The sequence below is a fragment of the Eleutherodactylus coqui genome, chromosome 1 (genome assembly GCF_035609145.1).
Source record: "Eleutherodactylus coqui strain aEleCoq1 chromosome 1, aEleCoq1.hap1, whole genome shotgun sequence".
NCBI lineage: Eukaryota > Metazoa > Chordata > Amphibia > Anura > Eleutherodactylidae > Eleutherodactylus > Eleutherodactylus coqui.
Genome location: NC_089837.1, coordinates 396,330,214 through 396,345,994, shown reverse-complemented (window position 1 = coordinate 396,345,994; position 15,781 = coordinate 396,330,214).

Below are 15,781 nucleotides of genomic sequence, written 5' to 3'. Positions count from 1 at the left end.
ATGATGTGTTCAAATGTTTGTGTTTTACAGGTGTGCATATGCTCATCACAGTGTTCAGTAATGATGGCACTCCCCGTGGGGAGTAAATAATCCCCTGCCACAGCTGTCACAGTTGTGGCAGAGGATCGCAATGTTCTCCTATTGCTTTCAATGGGGCCACCGCTGCTGCTGGCGGCCCCATTGAAAGCTATGGGATGCCGGCAACCCCTGCAGTGATTTTTAGGGAAGGGCTTTAAATATAGCTTGTATAAAAAATAAAAAATATATGTACTCACCTCTCCGCTGCTGTTGGGGCTCAGAACGTCTAGCCACTTGGTCCCCCTGCACTGCTCTGAAGCTCTTTCAGTAGGTGGGGATTTAAAATCCCTGCCTGCTGAAAGCGCTGTGTCTGATTGGCTGAGCACTCAGCCAATCACAGTCAGTGCTCAGCCATTCATTGAATGGCAGTTGAGCGCTGCCTGTGATTGGTCACAGCACTCAGCCAATCACAAGCTGTGCTCAGCCATTCATAATTCAATCACTGAACACTGTGACAGCACTGAGGAGATTCCCCATGGGGATGAGGAATCCCCTACCACAGCAGTGGCAGAAGAGCTTGATGCTATCCCGTTGCTTTCAATAGGGCACGGCTGCAGCAATGGGATGAAGGCAACCCCCACAGGGATTTTCCCTTGGGGTGTTGGGGGGTTTGAAATATAAACCCTACCCTGAAAATAACCCCTAGCTGCAGGAAAAAAAAATACATCACCTAGAAGCGCTGTCTCGGTCAGGCACATCTTTTTCCCTGTTCTTCTTCATTTCTTCTGGCCGAGGATTGAAAAATCCCTGCCATCCCCCGTCTAACAAAAAGGTTAGCCCCATACATCAACTAATATAACACACCCAAAAATAAATATTAATATCATTATTTAATAAAATAATAAAATCATTTAAAAAAAGAGAACATAAAGGAAATACAGCATCAATATAACGGAAATACCTCACCTCAGGTCACACATATAAGAAGTTTCCAAAGAAAATCATGCTTATATAAACCTACAATAGGCGCAACCAATCTCAATGTCATGCATATAGTAAAATGTTGCCACATGACTGGGGATCTGGAAATCCCTGCACCCCAATGTACACGTTTTGCCCTTAGCTTCATCCAGGGAGTAATGACTGTAATACTGTGTCTGGTTTCAATTTCACTCAGTCTTACTAACTTAATTATCCCCACCTGTATAGTTATTTTGTGATAGGTCCATGTGATCAATAATTCCTTTCCTCAATCCCATAGATGTCAGCAGGTACGAGTCACTCTGTCCATCAACCAACTTTATTTAAAAAAAAGGAAGACAGCAGCAGTGCATTAGAAATCCAAAGCAAGTCTGTGATGATGTTATCACTCCCAACGGTCGCATGGAAAAATGCAAGCAGAGGGATGGAGGTCATCCCACAGAACTTATCAACAGGCTTTGTTTTAAGGCTGCTGTCAAAAAACATACCACCATTCCAATACAGATCATCACGCCTAAAGCATTCCAAGCCATCTGCAGCACCATTTAACTCACAATAAAATAAAAAAAGGAATTCATATCCAAAATCCGTGTTATATGTTTATATTAGACATTTCATGAATATGTGCACCAAAAAGTATGCTATAGAGATCTACATTAGAGAGGAGCGAGTGTACTCGCTAAGGCAAACCACTCGAGCGAGTAGTGCCTTATGCGAGTACCTGCCCCCTTGTCTCAAAAGATTTGGGTGCCGGCGGGGGAGAGCGGTGAGTTGCGGGAGTGAGCAGGGGGGAGCAGGGGGGTAGAGAGTGAGAGAGATCTCCCCCCCGTTCCTCTTCGCTCTCCCCCGCCGCTCCCCACCCCCTTCCGACACCCGAATATTTTGAGATGAGCGGGCAGTTACTCGCATAAGGCAATACTCACTCGAGTAGTTTGCCTTAGCGAGTACGCTCGCTCTTCTCTAATGAACATGCATGTTAAATATTATTATTCTGCCACATCAATGTAAAAGCAATATAATGCATAAAAACACACAATAAAAAAGTGCAGTAGTGTAAAATAAAAAGTCCTGAAATTGTGAACATATAATATAATGTAACCCCTTTGTATAGAAAAAAACAAACACATTTAAAAAAAAAAAAAAAAACGCTTTTTTAAATTTTTCTACATTTTTCAAATGTCATTAGGTCACTACAGATCAAAAGGACATATATGGTGTGGCTCTGAAAGATAAAAAACGACTGATAATGCCCAAAACCAATACATATGTACTGCAATAGACAACATTCCATATAGTTTAAAACAATTAAAAAATGAAAACATATGTGGGTTCAGAACACAAAGGTGTATCTAAAGCATGCAACAGATGTGTTCTTCATCCCCCGCGGGGACACGGCAGCGACAGACAGGTAAGTATTTTTTTTTTTATTGTTTTTATTTTTTTACACTAAAATTCTGCTTTTTCAGGGCAGAGCTTATATGTAAAACTCTTCAGTGAAAAACAATTCAGGGGTGCTGGCAGTAAGGGTGGCTTTACACCAGCGTGTTTATGTGTGTGCATATGCACGCACAAGAACACGCTTCTATTAGAACCAATGCATTCCCTTTGGTGTGTTCACATGTCCTATCTTTACAGGCATGCACTTGTAAAACACGGACATGTGAACACACCACAGGGAATGCATTGGTTCTAATAAAAACATGCTAGTGTGAAGCCACCCTTACTGAAAACAATCACATTACTAAAATAGCAATACTAAATTTGTGTTAAGTTTTTTGTGTGTTTTTACAAAGTGGGGAAAAAGTTGCAGTGTAATCATGCTCACCCTCATAGTTAATTTAACATATTATTTATACCACACAGTGAATGTCATTAAAAAATGATTAAAAAACCATGCGAGAATTGCATATTTTGTTAATCTTGCCTCTAAAAAAGGAGTATAAAAAGTGATCAAAATGTGATATGTTTCGGGGGGCGTGCCTGGCAGGCAAGATGGCCGGACGCATCTAGATCGTGCTCCCGCGGGAATCCCTCAACTAGCGATTAAAACAAGCAATTACCCCCCAAAAGAGCCTCCAAAAAGTAAAACCGCAATACCTGGTGGCAGGCGGAGACAGAAGATCGCAGGGACAGGCTCCGTGCAGCTGCCCGTCGGGAGACCCGAGGAGACACTGTCCGTATAGCTGCACGGCGACAAGGACACTGCCGCTGATCCGCCGCTGCTTCCATCCGACACCACCCGATACCTGCCGCTGGGAGAAGCGCGAGGCAGGGGAGAAGAGCGGGGCTGCTGGTGAGGCGGCGCGGAGAGGACACCCACGCTGTCAACAGACATAGAGAGCGAAGTGCCGGAGACAGTAAGCAGGGGAAGGGAGAGAGGAGGGGGAGCTCACTGACTTCACACATAGCCGAAGGCTACCCTATAGCTCTATTCGATACCTGAGTGGCCCAGTCTTATAGGCATTACTACTAATAGGCCTCACCCTCGCCCAGCAGTTAGAGACACCACATCTATTGATAATAGTTCCGCAAACGCAAAGAACGTGAATCACTACCATTGCAATATATGATATGTGAATAACTCTCTCACCCCATTGCTCCCAGCGCAATAATACCGAAACAGGCAAAATGGGTAAACCCACAAAATCCTTAGGTAGCAACAGCACCAAAGAACTCAAAACACCTAGAAGACACCAAGCTCTAGTGAAAACATTTGGGACTGCCTCTCAGGATACCTCTATCACGTTCCAATCCAAACAGATGTCATTAGAAAAGATAACCAGAATCTCGCCGCCTCCCTACAAGGCTCAGAAAGTGAGTCTGAAGACGACTCGCTTATAATCTCTAATTCAGACATAAAAAAATATATTAAGGCGCTGCCAACCAAGGAATGCATAAAGGATCTATTCAAAGAATTCACACAAACAGTAAAGGAAGAGATCTCTGACTTAAGGAAAGACGTCAAGAAAGTATACACCAAAGTCAATACTCTCGAAGATTCTTGCTCAAAAATGATCATCCACGCAGAAAGAGTGAAAGATATCCTGATCGACAAACATAAAGAGCTATATCTCCAACGAATACACATAGACGACCTCGAGAACCGCTCAAGGCGCAACAATATTCGCGTACGCGGTATCCCAGAGAGTTTCCCTGACAAAGAGATCTCCACCACTCTCGGTCGGATCTTCAACGGTCTCCTGGAGAGGGACGAAGACGCTGACCTCGGCCTGGAGAGGGCTCATAGGGTCTTTAGACCCAGGTCAGTGAAATCAGACAAGCCCCGGGACACCCTCTGCTGCCTCCAGAGTTTTAAACTCAATGAAGAAATCCTCAACAAAGCCAGAGCCGCAAAAAAAATTGAATACAACAACAACGAAATCCAAATTTATCAGGACCTCTCCAAACTCACACTAGACCTGAGAAGGCAACTACAGCCACTCACAAGAGAACTGAGAGACAAGAGCATCCCTTATAAATGGCTTTTCCCATTTGGATTAGCAATCACAAGCCCAAACAGAACTTGGGTTATAAAAACCCCAGAAGACCTCCCCCCGGTTCTAAGCAAGCTAAACCTATCCCACATTCAGATCCTAGACTGGACATCAACAGAGGACTCACTGGCTCTTCCCGCTCTCCCCAAAATAGATTCCTGGACTCAGGTTACCCCAAACAAGCCTAGAAAATCTAGAAGAATGGAGCAGGACTTCACCAAGTCCCCCAGAAAAGGCCCCCCGCCAGATGCCACCTGACAAGATGGGACTCTATACTTTGCTTCAACCCCTATTCTCCTCTGAGGAGATAAGTACAGATTTCTTGCTCTTTTTTCCCTTTACTCGCATTTGCCTGTTTACCTTTGTATTCTTTCATATTTTATCAGGTTGCGCTGGGAGACCTGACAGGAGCAAATCTAATTTGATCTAGTCAGTTCTTCCCACTGGTCCTTGCTAGAGTAGGGATCCCGCTTGATCCCTCTTTGTTTGCGGGCCCCCCCCCCCGCCACCCCACAAACTTTGATTATTTGCTTTTGAACCTGAGTGTGAGAAGACACTGTCTAAATACTCGCACTCAGCTGCAAAAAGTTGTCAATTGTTTTCTTCTTAATCTCATTTCTTTAAAAATGATGATACACTGTTCTGTTTACCCCTATGTTTCCCCACCTACTCTGAGTAGCTACACTGATCCCACCGCACACCAAACAACACTTCCTATAACAACTAATGGCTAAGTTACAAATCACCACCTTTAATGTTAAAGGTATTAATATCCCCAACAAGAGATCCCAAATCCTACATTACTTAGAAAAAAATAAAACCGATATAGTTTTCTTCCAGGAAACACATTTAAAAAAAGGCTATACACCTTTATCTAAAAATAAAAGATTCACTAAGTGGTACAACGCCTCTTCCCCCCTCAAGAGACACAGAGGAGTATCAATTGCTTTAAATAAAGACCTACCATTCCATTTTATTAACGTCTATCCGGACCCAGAGGGAAGATACATTTTCCTCAAAGGCACGATATACGATAAAATCTACACTCTGGACAATATATATGCGCCAAACAACAACGAGGCTAACTTCTTCCTCTCAGTCTTTGACCGTCTGGAAAAATTCAAAGAGGGACAGTTAATCATAGGCGGTGATTTTAATGTCCCGCTCCAACCTTCCATAGACACATCAAACGGAACATCCTCAATCCCTTACCTCAAATTAAAAAAAATTAAAAAACTGTTGTCCGACCTCAACTTAGTGGACCCATGGAGAATTCAGAACCCTGCAACAAAGGACTATTCTTTTTACTCATCAGTACACAAAAATACTCTAGAATAGACTACCTATACATCCCACACTATTTACTGGGCTCAGTGACCAAATCGGCCTATGATGCAATCCTCTTCTCGGATCATGCTCCTTTCTCTCTTGAACTTTCCTTAACAACAAAAAAAAGAAGCCCAACAAACTGGGTATTGAACGATAGCATCCTACTTAATAAAGAGGATGTCGCCACTATTAAGCAGAGCATCCAACTATATTTCAATGAGAATGCGCAATACGCTACAAAACCCACGATTTTGTGGGAAGCCCACAAAACGGTAATCCGAGGGCTTTTCATACAAATAGGCTCTAGAAGGAAGAGGGAAAGAGAGAAGGAGAAAACTGATTTGATGGAACAAATCAAAACACTAGAAACACAACATAAAAAAACAATCTCGCGCCTCGTGGAGAAGGACCTGTTTGAATTACGTACCAAGCTAAGACAGCTGCTAAACCTAAACACGGATAAATACCTATATTATGCTAGATTCAAACATTATGCTCTAGCAGACAAAAGCGGGAAAAAATTAGCCTCTCTTATTAAAAAACAAAATTTAAGATCCTTCATCACGAAAATTAAAGATAGAAACGACCAACTCCACTATAAAACAGACACTATCGCAAACATCTTACACTCCTATTACTCAGAATTATACAACATAGATTGTCAAGAGAATTCGGACATACGGAGATCTGAACAAATTCAAAAAATCCTAGATTCCATCAACCTCCCACAGGTCTCAGACTCTCAGAAATCAGCACTTAATAGCCCAATCTCCTTAAAAGAAATAGAAGATGTCATCAAAGCTCTCCCCAAAGGTAAAAGCCCTGGCCCAGATGGGTTTAGCGCCACATATTATAAAACATTCATGGATACCCTAACCCCAACCTTGCATAAATACTTTAATTACATTAACGCCACAAATGATTTCCCAAAAGAAGCACTCACCGCGCACATTTCTTTAATCCCAAAGGAGGGGAAAGATAGCTCTCTTTGCAGTAGCTATAGGCCAATTTCATTAATTAACAATGACCTCAAACTTTATGCCAAAATTCTCGCTAACAGAATTAAACCCCTTCTATCAAACCTTATCAATCCGGAACAAGTGGGCTTCACGCCCTCCAGAGAAGCAAAGGATAATACCACCAGACTGATCAACACGATACACCAGGCCAAACTAACCAAAACCCCCCTAGTGATCCTCACAACTGACGCAGAGAAGGCCTTTGATAGGGTCAACTGGCTATTCCTCAAAATGATCCTTCAAAAATTCAGCCTTCCTGATACTTTCATAGACAAAATCATGGCATTGTATAAAAAACCTTCAGCCAAAATTAAAATTAATGGAAGCTTTTCTTCCGCCTTTAACATCAGGAATGGCACAAGACAGGGGTGCCCACTTTCCCCCCTTTTGTTTGTCCTGTCAATGGAGGTGTTTTTAGAAAGAATAAGGCAAAACAGACAAATCACAGGCCTCAGTTGCGGACAAGTGGAACACAAAACAGCCTCCTTCGCCGATGATGTCTTGATAATGATCTCCCATCCACAAAAGTCTCTCAAACCACTCTTGAGGGAATTTGACCTCTTTGGACAAATTTCAAATTTTAAGCCTAATTTTTCAAAATCTGAACTCCTCAACATAAACATAGAGGAAAGAATCTGGTCCAGATTATCTAAAACATCCCCCATTAAAAACTCATGCTCTCATGTAACGTACCTGGGAACCAAAATCTCACACAATCTAGCCGACCTATACAAATTAAACTTCATCCCACTATTAGACAAAATAGAAAAAGATCTAACTTCCTGGATGTCGCTGCAGACGTCATGGATGGGAAGAAAAAACCTAGTCAAAATGGTTGTCTTGCCCAAAGTCCTTTATTTACTGCAAGTGCTCCCAATAGAAATCCCGCAGCCTTTCTTTATTAAATTAAAACGTCTAGTTTCTAGATTTATCTGGCAAAATAAAGGTTACAGAGTTAAATACTCGACCTTAATCAGGCACAAAAAATCAGGTGGGGTCGGCCTCCCAGACTTTGAACAATACTACAATGCAATACACCTGACCCGCATCTTCGATCTTATACACTCCTCCAACAATAAACTTTGGGCCCAAATAGAACACCATTCACTAGAGACCCAACTCTACTCCCTACCTTGGGTTACACCACATAATAAACCTTCACTAAAAGGAATTAACAACCCTCTCACCGCATTCTCCTTTAAAGTTTGGCACAAACTCAATAAGAAAATACGTTTTCTACCCCAGATCAGCGGATACACACCTTTCCTAAATCTACTACCAAACAAACTTAAACGCCTTAAGAAACATCTCTCACAAAACCCGAACCTAAACAATGTGCCCGCCTTGAAATTCTTCCAGAACGATTCGTTCATCACATACCAAGATCTTCAAGAGGCACTTCCCTTTCCGCATCTCCAGAAGAAGGACTATGAGGCAATTAGGGACGCACTAATCCTCTTTCAATCAGACATACTTAGTACCAATCATAACTTACTTTCCCATAAACTTCTTAGGACATTCCGACCCTTCAAGGGGATCACCTCAAAAATATACAACACCCTCATTCACAATAAGGAAAGACCGTCTTACATAACCAGCTGGGAAAAAGAGCTTGGAGCTACATTCTCTCAAGAGGAAACCCTAAACATACTAAGCAATTCACACTCAAGCTCTGTTTCAACAAAATATCAAGAATTAAATTATAAAATAATCTCCAGGTGGTACAAGACTCCAGAGCTACTTCATAGAATAGATCCGAAATACTCTTCGACCTGCTGGAGATGCGCAAAAGCAGAGGGTTCTCTTTCACATGTTCTGTTTTCTTGCCCAGTGCTGTCCCCCTTTTGGCAGGAGATACAGAAGGCTTTAAAAGCAATTCTGGGCTATGAAGTGATTCTCACACCCAAACTTCTCCTACTAAATATAATCCCCCAGAGGTCATCTGAAAAAGGAGACCCACTATTCCCTCTCCTCTTGGATGCAGCAAAAATGCTAATCCCGAGACACTGGAAAGATGTAGACCCCCCCCAATTTCTACGAATGGCTGAATGAGGTCAGCCTAATAAATAGTTTTGAAAAAACTAGATACATGCAAGAGGGTGAGCCAGAAAAATACTTTAAAATCTGGAACAAATGGATCTCTTTCAGGAACAAATAAATCTTCATTCAGAAATACATCAGCCAGCTAATTCCCCATTCTTATCATAAAGATCTTACCCCATTTTTTTAACAAGACCACATACTCGGATCATAAAGCAAGCTACCAGAAACTTCACCTTGTTCATCCCTTACTCTTCTACCCTCATCCTCTTTTGGTTTATGCAACACAACTACCTTGTTAAAATGCATACAATAGCAAATTTCATGGTGCTTCATTTTTTGTATCCCCCCCTCCCCTTTTTCCTTTCTGTACCCAAGTTCAAAACATAAAGAATTTAAACAAAAAAAAATGTGATATGTTTCCAAAAATGGGATAAATGAAAACTAGAGCTCATCCTGCAAAAAGCAAGCCCTCATAAAGCTCTGTTGATAGAAAAATAACAATGTTATGGTTCTTGGAATGCAGTGACACAAAAGATAAACCTAAATAAAGTATGCAAAAAAGCAAAACATAAAAAACAACAACTTTGTATCACTGGAATTATATTGATCCAGAGAATAATATTGTCATATAATGACTGGCCAAAAAAACAAATGGTGAAGTTCCTCTTTTCCCAATCCCCCTAAAAAAAGTAATAAAAGGTATATCATACACTTTATCTGTTTTGTAATGATGCTATTAAAAAATACAACTTGTCCTACAAAAAAACAAGCCCTCATACGGCTGCGTTAACAGAAAAATTAAAAGGTTATGCTTCTAGGAATGTAAAATGAAAAAAATAGAGCAATCATTTGGTCATTAAAACACAAACAGGCTTTAGTAGTAAGGGGTTAATAACAATGGAATAATAATAATATTGATAAATGTTCATGTAAGACTTACAGGGATTGTCATTTTAAATGTGAAAACTATTTTCTAGATATTCATCTTTTGAAATCATTGCTGCTGTTATAATAAAAATTAATCTATGACATTCAGAAGTATTGAGAAGCTGCCACTCATGGTAGAAAATTGGATAAATTAATTTGATTCTTTTGTGTTTACTTGCATTCTTTTTAGGGAAAATGCATTTGTGATAAGTCTTAATACTTTTTCAAAGTGACATTTTACTTATTGAATGGGTCCATTATAGTAACAGTTATTTCTGTCCTTTATCATAAATTAGTTGGATGCACATTTCACTAGGAATTTAATTAATGCTCATGAAAAAAACCTTTGCTTTTAATAACAGCTTAACTTTTCTATGCAAAACACTAATTATGATTAAACAAAATAGCAGAATAAGTTTTCTTTTATTCCCCGGCTGTATTAGCGGTAGACATTTCTGCATAAATTTAAAGGGAAATACCAAATATGAGGGTATGTTCTATTTACCACTCTAACCTTATATTTGTATTGCACCAACATGTAATTCTTTACTTAAATCAGTTACAATACCAACTTAATTACAAATCGGCGTCCCTGCGATGCAGAGACACATAATGTGCACTTCACTGAAAGCTTTTTATTTCATAGCCGGTTGATGTCCACACAAATATTATGAAAGAATCTTTTTTAATAATATCAACACTAATGTAGTGCTATACAATTTAAAAATTTCATTAGCTTAAAATGCAATTTTACACAAAATTAACATTTTCTTTCAAAGTAGAGCAAATTTGTTTTAATGACGCATAATAAACATGCTTATGATTTGAAAAAAAGGTACTTTTTAAAAAAACGGGTCTACTATTGTGCATAGGCAGTGTGTAGTTTTGGAACTCAGCCCCCTTCAAGTATTACATTATTTGGAAAACAAGCAGACTTCTTTTTCTGCTCCTGAATCATCCCTTAATATGAAATGATTTATAGAATGTTATTAACTCCATGATGATATCTGTCATGCATGTACAACAGATGTGTATGGGGATTGTATGGAGTGGACTTGGAAGCTGCGGCAGGTGATGGTTGTCAAAGAGCTGACACCTAGCTGTAGTGGCCAGAATTGAAGATAATTGTGATCTTGCCCATTAACGTCTTAGATGCCATGATGACTTGACAGAGAAAGTGAGCCCCTGTACAACAATGCAACAGTACATATATGTCACTATCGACAGGTAATTAATAGCATTGACTGTGACATCTAAGTGATTAGACAGAGGAAGTGATCTTCTTCTGTCACCCCATCATTCCCCTCTGCAATGTGGCTGTGAGCTGCCAATGTGTTGCTTCATGGAGTAACGTTTAGCTGTTTAAGTACCTGACAGTTGTCATAACGATTATAATCAATGAATGAAGACATAGCATGCCAAAGATCCCCTCCAGCCACCTGCCACATTCAGAGTAAAGAGGCAGTCATTCACACATGAATGGCTGCCAGTTTACACGGTCTTATCAATATCAAAGTTTAAAGCATGCATAAAATGAACAATAAGCAAATAAATATTTATTTCATCATTCAATTTTTGCCCGTGTTACACTGAACAATTATTGATCAGTTTCACACAATCAAACCGTTAACTTAATGATACATTCTAAATGGTAAAATGGCAGAAAAAGTGTCTATTCCCTGCCAGAGGTAAGGCTTAGTAGGTGCCTGCTAGGGTCATATTGACAGAGATAATACAATGCAATTTGGAAATATTGCAGTGCATTATAGAAGTAATCAAGAGAGTACATGATCATGTCCCGTAAAAGAAGCAAAATAGTAAATCTTTTTTCACCATTTATACTGTTATATTCTGTTAAAAATTCTAAGAAAAAAGTACACATAAATGGTATCACAGCATTTTTAATGACCCGAGCTATAAAAATAATCATGTTCTTTATCTCACAGACAGCCGAGTGCATGAATACCTACGTCTCATAGAAATTAAAGTAGTGGTGGTAAAGCATGTGCACTATTACTTCATTAGCATAGGATCATTGAGGGTCCAAGTGGTCATACCTCCAGTTATCAGACATTTATCACCTACCCTGTGGATAAGGGACAAATGTCCTTTACTGGGAAATCCTCTTTAACATGTCATTTATACCACACAGTGAATTCCATAAATATGAAACCTAAAGAGCCCTGTCACAGAAAAGACGAACGTAAAAGAGATAAATTTTATTGAAGTTTCATTAAAACTACACTTAGGGCACAACATATAACACACACAAATGGTGTCGCCAAGACAAGAGGAAGTGGCGCATCTACTACACTTGGACAAACATTCACACAAACGGTCTCAGCCCCACCGGCTAGGGTTATTAATAATGTGTCGGATGAACTGAGAGTCCAACAGTAGGCTGCGGAGAGGCCTCGTGGTGAATTAGAAGAAATGCCAATACGGGCTTAACAACTCGTTTATGGCCTCCACGCTTAAAGTCTTTCACTCATACTAAAGACCCTTTGTGAAATTCATTCAATAGAAATTGTTAGGGTCTTGTTTATAGAGAGTGCCTGGGCTGGTGGGGCCTCGGATAGAAGTGTTTTAATTTCTAAAAAGACTGAATCTACGGTCTTATTTTCAAATAGAATGCTACAGAGAGTGTGTCTCCAAGTACCCCAATGGTATGTAAAGGTAAGTATGTTATTCCTGAGTAATGAATTTCAATGGAGAATGTCTCTGTAGGTGACCAGCTCATTAAAAACTTCGTACAGATTGTGTATGCTGTGTGGTTAAACTCTTTAGTATATAATTCTGCTCGTTTACTTCAACTATAAACGGTTTCGACTCTACGCGTTTCGCCACTCCATGTGTGTGGCTCTTCAGGAGGATTCGTATTTTAGATATACAGAGCAGCTAAAGAAGAGTTTTAGTCTAATAGAGCTTAGAACAAGGTAGAATCAAAATCAAAGCGATGTTAGTCCAATGTTGAGCATCTACTATCAAGGTTCTCTCAAAGCTATAAGGGGATGAACTTAGATACTAGCTGGGGTGCGGATCATGTCCTAACCCTGTCCGGTTTACTGATGGGTTCTAGCTAATACAGAAGCCCATCTGGTCTCCAAACCCAATATACAATCTCTAAAAAGATTCAGAGAGTATAGAGAAAAGACGAGAATAGCTCAATTGTTAGAGCTGTCCTCAGAGCTAGACTGAGTTATTTTAATGTTGAAGCTTGTCAGTATATAAAGCTGAGTAAAAAAAGGACTGTTAGGGGTATGAGACAAAATTGGTACTCATGGCCTAAAGTCCTACGCATGGATACCGCAGCTTTTAGATTTCTGACATTAATCAGATAGTCAGGCTGCATATAGGTAGCGTGGACCTGAAGGAGAGGATTATCCTCCTATCCAAAAACCCTTTCAATAAAGAGTACAGCCACTGTCTGAATAGCTCAGTGCTAGGTCAAAAAATCTAGACCATCGAAGCTAGAAAAAATATCCCCATTAGATAAAAGTAGCTTAAAGAGAGAGAGTAAAATAAAAAATGGTAGCTCCCACAGCCTTGATGGTAGGCCATATCTAATGGGGATATTTTTTCTAGCTTCGATGGTCTACATTTTTTGACCTAGCACTGAGCTATTCATACAGTGGCTGTACTCTTTATTGAAAGGATTTTTGGATAGGAGGATAATCCTCTCCTTCAGGTCCACGCTACCTATATGCAGCCTGACTATCTGATTAATGTCAGAAATCTAAAAGCTGCAGTATCCATGCGTAGGACTTTAGGCCATGAGTACTAATTTTGTCTCATACCCCTAACAGTCCTTTTTTTACTCAGCTTTATATACTGACAAGCTTCAACATTAAAAGAACTCAGTCTAGCTCTGAGGACAGCTCTAACAATTGAGCTATTCTCGTCTTTTCTCTATACTCTCTGAATCTTTTTAGAGATTGTATATTGGGTTTGGAGACCAGATGGGCTTCTGTATTAGCTAGAACCCATCAGTAAACCGGACAGGGTTAGGACATGATCCGCACCCCAGCTAGTATCTAAGTTCATCCCCTTATAGCTTTGAGAGAACCTTGATAGTAGATGCTCAACATTGGACTAACATCGCTTTGATTTTGATTCTACCTTGTTCTAAGCTCTATTAGACTAAAACTCTTCTTTAGCTGCTCTGTATATCTAAAATACGAATCCTCCTGAAGAGCCACACACATGGAGTGGCGAAACGCGTAGAGTCGAAACCGTTTATAGTTGAAGTAAACGAGCAGAATTATATACTAAAGAGTTTAACCACACAGCATACACAATCTGTATGAAGTTTTTAATGAGCTGGTCACCTACAGAGACATTCTCCATTGAAACTCATTACTCAGGAATAACATACTTACCTTTACATACCATTGGGGTACTTGGAGACACACTCTCTGTAGCATTCTATTTGAAAATAAGACCGTAGATTCAGTCTTTTTAGAAATTAAAACACTTCTATCCGAGGCCCCACCAGCCCAGGCACTCTCTATAAACAAGACCCTAACAATTTCTATTGAATGAATTTCACAAAGGGTCTTTAGTATGAGTGAAAGACTTTAAGCGTGGAGGCCATAAACGAGTTGTTAAGCCCGTATTGGCATTTCTTCTAATTCACCACGAGGCCTCTCCGCAGCCTACTGTCGGACTCTCAGTTCATCCGACACATTATTAATAACCCTAGCCGGTGAGGCTCAGACCGTTTGTGTGAATGTTTGTCCAAGTGTAGTAGATGCGCCACTTCCTCTTGTCTTGGCGACACCATTTGTGTGTGTTATATGTTGTGCCCTAAGTATAGTTTTTAATGAAACTTCAATAAAATTTATCTCTTTTACGTTCGTCTTTTCTGTGACAGGGCTTTTATAATTTTGAAAAGACTTGCTGCCTCTCTGTGAATTTGAAACCTAAAGAGCAAACTAATATGAGGAAATAAATTTTCTTTACTATCACCAGCTGATATTTTTTTTCATTCTCAACCCCAAAAAGATATTTTAAAAGTTTTTCAATACAATATAAATGATGCCATTAGAAATATGTTGGTTTTCAAAATATAAGCTCTCAAGCTCTCAACAGAAAGATTTGAAAAAATATATCTAAAAATACTTATGGCTCTGCAAGGAAGAGATGAACAATAGAAACAAATATTGGCATATTCTGAAGGCTAAACTAGGCAGTGTCCTTAAACAGTTAAGCAGTAGCTCTGCTGAAATGTTTGATTTAATAAACAATTCAGTAAAAATAGATATAAGAGAAAGAAAGTGAACCTTTTGGAATTACAGTGATTTCTTCATTGATTACTAAAGAAACGTGGTCTGATTGTTATTTAAGTCACAATTACAAGAAAACAGTCTAAGGGCTTAGTCAGACGGGCGTTTTTAGCCGCGATTTGCGCATGCGCATGCGTCCGGCGATTTTATAAAACCATTGCTTTACAATGGTATCGGACACATGAGCGCTTTTTATGCGCTCGTCCGATAAATTATAGAACAGAAATCGCAGATCGCACCTATGTGCGATCTGCGATTCCTGTTCTCTTCTCTATATGCGCTCAATGGGGCCGGCGGCAGCAGCGCCGACCCCATTGAGAACATATCGAATAGAAATCATTCTTCTCTGTCACAGCTGTAACAGCTGTGGCAGAGAAGAACGATGTTTGCCCATTGAATTCAATGGAGCCGGCAATACAACCGTCTCCATTGAAAGCAATGGGCTGCCGGCGAGCGCTGGATAAATTGTCGGGAAGGGCTTAAATATATAAGCCCTATCCTGCAATTCATCCTAAAATGTGTTAAAATAAAAAAAAATTGTATACTCACCTTTCCGCTGCAGCCGGAGTTCTGCCGCGGCCGCTGTCAGTTCTCCTGAACTGCTTCTCGGCACTATTCAGCCGGTGGGGCTTTAAAATCCCCGCTGCCTCTCATTGGCTCAGCGGGAGCTGCCCCTGATTGGTCC